We start from the raw sequence: 6265 nt of genomic DNA on the forward strand, positions 1-6265 counted from the left end.
TGTGTGTAGGATATGTGGATACATACATGCATATACATATATATGTATACACACACACACACACACACACACACACACACACACACACACACACACATATATATATATATATATATATATATATATATATGTACAAACGTGTGAGAGGATGCAAATACAAGTACATATATATAAATATATATATATATATATATATATATAATATATATATATATATATATATATATATATATATATATATATATATATATATATATATATATATATATATATATATATATATGATGTATGGATCTTCATTCCCAACCACATGGTTCCGGGTTCGGTCCCAATGCGTAGCACCTTCAATAAGTACCTCCTAGTATGACTTCGGGGTGGTTAAAGCCTGATGAGCAGGTTAGGTTTGCTAGACGGAAACTGAAATAATCCCGTCGTATATATATATATATATATATATATATATATATATATATATAGATAGATAGATAGATATTTACTTGGAGAATGGAGCAACAAATACAAGAAAAAGCATTTTCGTTGGACTTTTTTTTGTATAGTGATCCCCAGGAGTGCCTCCGGATTTAAACATCCCCTGGTTGCTTGGATGCTTCAGACTACCCCTGAATGATTTCAATTTTGTAATCAGCAGAAAAATGAATTGATGAACAATAACAAAAATTCAATAAACAATTTTTTTTAAAATTGTTACGTTGTGTAATATATATATATATATATATATATATATATATATATATATATATATATATATATATATATATATATATATATATATATATATATATATATATATATATATATATATATATATAAATATATATAAGTAAATTCAAGAAAGGATAAAACTCTTTTACAAGAATTTTATCAAGAAGCCAGTGTGTAAAAAAATTCATAAGGGAAATTTCTATTCCCAAGAATATAATTATTCGTTTATATTTATATAAAGGGCATTATTACAGAAAAATAATAACGCCACACAGTGGACTTCTCAAAATAACCAAATTTAGTACCTAATGCGAGGAAAAAACAACCAACAGAAGATTACCAACTTTCTTTTAAATAGACTTAACTGTGTATCGACCGATTTCACGATTACTAGAATGAATCTAGATTTCGTTCATCAGCACAATATTGTCCCAAAAATATATACAAATAAACAGGATTCTCACCTCACCAAAAACGAACAACTACGTATCCGACAGAGTAAAGGGAATGAAGTTTATCTGTATATATCTTCATCAAAGAAGCGGGAAATACTTCCGGGCTGGTTTTGGGTACCCATGTGGAGACAGGAATAAAAAATTCAACATTGAATGTATTCCGTGTATATATTTGATAAGTAAATTCAAAAAAGGATAAAACTCTTTTACAAGAATATTATCAAGAAGTCAGTGTGTAAACAAATTCATAAGGGAAATTTCTATTCCCAAGAATATAAGTATTCGTTTATATTTATATAAAGGGCATTATTACAGAAAAATTACCCTTGTGAATTTTTTTACACACTGGTTTCTTGATAAAATTCTTGTAAAAGAGTTTTATCCTTTTTTGAATTTACTTATCAAATGTATACACGGAATACATTAAATGTTGAATGTTTTATTCCTGTCTCCACATGGGTACCCAAAACCAGCCCGGAAGTATTTCCCGCTTCTTTGATGAAGATATATACAGATAAACTTCATTCCCTTTACTCTGTCGGATACGTAGTTGTTCGTTTTTGGTGAGGTGAGAATCCTGTTTATTTATATATATATTTGGGACAATATTGTGCTGATGAACGAAATCTAGATTCATTCTAGTATTCGCGAAATCGGTCAATACACAGTTAAGTCGATTTAAAAGAAAGTTGGTAATCTTCTGTTGGTTGTTTTTCCTCGCATTAGGTACTAAATGTGGTTATTTTGAGAAGTCCACTGTGTGGCGTTATTATTTTTCTGTAATAATGTCCTGTATATAAATATAAACGAATATATATATATATATATATATATATATATATATATATATATATATATATAAATATATATACATATATAAATATATATATATATATATATGTATATATATATATATATATATATATATATATATATATATATATATATATATACATACATATATATATATATATATATATATATATATATATATATATATATATATATATATATATATATATATATATATATATATATATATATATATATATATATATATATATATATATATATATATACATATATATATAAATATATATATATATATATTATATGTATATTTCTTCGGCAATACATACACTAACATTAAACGATACAGAGATTAGCATGGCGCCTGCGCTACGATTACACGCAAATTCGTGAAACATTGCATATTTTTTATACTTAGGCCAGAAGTGGCTATGTGGTAAGTTGCTTGCTTACCAACCACATGATTCCGGGTTCAGTCCCACTGCGTTGCACCTTGGGCAAGTGTCTGAAAGAAACCCGTCGTATATATATATATATATATGTATGTATATGTATGTATGTGTGTGTATATGTATATGTATGCATGAACACACACACATATATGGATATGTGCATGTATGCATGTGGGTGTGTGTATGTATGTATATATAAAACACTTGAGTTATTTTTCTTTTATATGTACACATATATATATGTATATATATATGTATATATGTATATATGTATATGTATATGTATTTGTATTATGTATGTATGTGCATACGTGTGTTTGCGTATGTATACATGTATGTATATGTATATACGAATCTGTTTATTTGATTAGGTAATAGGCGTAGATGTATAGCTATGTGTATGTGCATGAATATATTTCTATTTATACATGTGTGTATATGTAGATGGATACATGTGTGTATATGTGGACACGCACACATGTGTATATTTGTATATGCGTAGGTACGTATGTGCATAAATATAAATGTGGACGTATGAGTGAGTGTATATATATAGGTGTGTATGTATATGTATATATGTGTGTGTGTGTATATATGTGTATATATATGTATACATATGTATATACGGGTGCACATGTGTATGTATGTGTATATGCGCATATATGTATGTATATATGTGTGTGTGTGTATCAGCATGCATGTATATGTGTGTGTTTGTGTATGTGTATTTATGTATGCATGTACGCTCTTACACATTGATTGGTATGTGTTGTCCAACCCACTATCCGGCAGCGTCCAATTCTCTAACGGTTTTTTTCAAATGAATCAAGTCATAACCTTATCCATCTATTGTTTTCATAATCAGTCATAACGTCTTACGTTTAAGATGATTCCTATGCTTTCCCTGATGAGAAGGTTACAATTTTAATATCAAAGATCCCTATGGATCACACAGATTGTAATCCTTTGAAACATATGTAGGAATAAAGTATGCAATTATAACATGCGTTTTCTCCAATCCTTAAATTCTTAAATATACTCAAATACCCAAAATTTCAAGGAGTTCCTGCCTTAAAAACAGGAGCTAACCACAGTTATTTTGTGTTCTTTGCTACATTGGTTTCTATTAACCCATTTATTCTATCAGAAGAATTTTATTCATTAAGATAGAAGAAATACACATAATTATATATATATATATATATATATATATATATATATATATATATATATATATATATATATATATATATATATATATATATATATATATATATACATACATATATATATATATATATATATATATATATATATATATATATATATATATATATGTGTGTGTGTGTGTGTGTGTGTGTGTGTGTGTGTGTGTCTGCATGTGTGTCTGTGTTTGCCCCGCCAACATCGCTTGACAACCGATGCTGGTGTGCCTACGACCCCGTAAATTAGCGGCTTGACAAGAAGACCGATAGAATAAGTCGTGGGTCGATTTGTTCGACTAAAGGAGGTGCCTCAGAAAGGCCACAGTCAGATGACTGAAATAAGTAAAGGAATAAAAGAATATATATATATATATATATTGATAGAAAAAACTAAAAAGAAAGAGACCTCGATATTATGTAAATATATATATATATATATATATATATATATATATATATATATATATATATATATATATATATATATACGAACTATTAAGTGCACTTAATATTTCGTATTTGCCGGTACTTGTAGCTCGTCTGAAATGTTTATCACATATTTTGGCGTCAAACATCTTACAGTTTTGATATAATCGTGTACTTATGAGTTTGTGTATGAGTACATACACATGTATGAGAGCTCGCACACACACACACACATACAAACACGCAAACAAATGCACATTCATAAATACACTTACACTCTCTTAGTATCACTAGTAAATCCATATTACACAACATGATACAACTCATCAAAGCCTCCTCATTTCTTAGTCAATGGAAATGCAACAGCGCAACAATTGAATGGTTTACGAAAATTGAACATTAATCCAAATGCAAGTTTATCTAATTCGACTGCGGAAGGTTTTATCCTTCAGTCGCAAATAAATCTGCTCCAGAAGGGACATGCATTTGGTGAGACATATGTTGCCATAACTAATACCGACATAGATATAATAAGTAATGCATGGAAGTACTTTTTCATAAGAATTCTTATTTGGTAAAAAAAATGCAGGTGAAGTATTCGATGTCGCGGTGGACAGTTATGGTGGTACAAATATAGCGACTCTAGTTGGCCGCCATATTCTAGATGTCCTTATAAAAGAAAAAGAAAATGTACACAATATGGCTAAGATAAAGTAAAATTATGTAAACTATTTAAACGACTAAATGTAAGAACTACAATTAACACTAACCTTAACATTTCTTAATTATAAACATGAACCTTTATAAGGCATATCTAAACCTTACTATAAAGCACAGGAGGAAACTTCATATATCGACATAACCTCCAACCACCCAGTATCAATCATAACACAATAAATTAATAACACTACCAGATACGTTTCCAGCTTATCCACTGAAAGAGTCACTTTTTAAAAAGCCACCCCATATTATAATGCCGGTTTTTAAGAGATACAACTTTAAGGCTAGCATAACTTATATTGAATTAAATAAAAATAGACCAAGAAGACGCAGGCAGAGAAAATGCTTATGGTACAAACGCCTTATAATATGAATGTAACCCCTAGAAAGTTCCTAAAATAATAAATAACCAATAACACTCACACAAACAACATAAAATCTTCAATAGAAAATCGTTTGAAGTAAGCTATAATAGTCTCCCCAATATAGGGTCAATTATAATCAAACACAATATCCCTGAAAGAAGATGTAACTGTAGGTATTCGGTCAGCTGTCCTCTAAACAACGGTCGTCTAGAAAATGAATTGGTGTACAAAGCCAGTACCAAATATTGAAATGGAATAATACAATCATATATCGGGATAACGCGAAGCTACTTCAAACAAAAATATACCCAGCATTTGGCTTCATTCAGAGACAAAAATAAAAAAAAACAACCACTTCTCCACCCAGTATGGTATGGACGCTGCAAAAGAGTAGAGTTAGCAACCCACAAATAAACAGGAACATTATTGCTAAAGATAACAAATATAGCTAACGGGGTAGCAAATGTGAACATTACCTCTCTGAAAAATTAAACATGTTCACATCAAAAGCTAATATAGCTAATATTGTAAATATTAGAGATGAATTCTCTTCCTGCATGAAAAAGCAGCATTTCACACTGAGAAATTTCAAACAGGAACTCCCACCCATTACGCCACCCTCCAACCTGGATAGGTTTTCTTCTCCGAACATTTATTACATGTATTCTATGAACTTAATGCATATAAAACACATGGACCCATAGATATCTGTTTGAGTTGCCACATTACACAAATATACGAACATCACACCTGCCCTAGACAATACTTGATATACATGAACTTATGGTCTAACAAACCCATAAATTTACATTCCATCAACCAAACCCGACGTATGAAAGTCCATAATCACGAGTACAAATCAAAACAAACGAAATATGTGCGCGTGTGTGTATACACATGTGTGTGCATACATAGATATATATATGTACACGTGTGTGTGTGTAAAAGTGTGCGTGCGTGTATCTATGAGTTGGTATGCTTGTTTGTGTGTGCATGCAAGTACATATGTCTGTATGCATATACGCATGACTTCAAATGATCCACTGGCTGAATATATACACAAATTCATAAATATCTATCTATATAGCTAGCTAGATCACTCTCGCTAT

General features: G+C 29.7%; 1 non-coding gene across 1 annotated transcript; it reads left to right on the forward strand.

Moving 5' to 3' along the window:
• The first annotated feature begins 2295 nt into the window (after positions 1-2295).
• LOC128251539 (U6 spliceosomal RNA) lies at positions 2296-2397 on the forward strand. Its single transcript, XR_016238030.1, has one exon. It is a non-coding gene; the product is annotated as a U6 spliceosomal RNA (small nuclear RNA).
• Positions 2398-6265: the final 3868 nt, after the last annotated feature.

This window comes from Octopus bimaculoides, chromosome 22 (assembly GCF_046866305.1).
Source record: "Octopus bimaculoides isolate indiv1 chromosome 22, ASM4686630v1, whole genome shotgun sequence".
NCBI classification, from domain to species: Eukaryota; Metazoa; Mollusca; class Cephalopoda; order Octopoda; family Octopodidae; genus Octopus; species Octopus bimaculoides.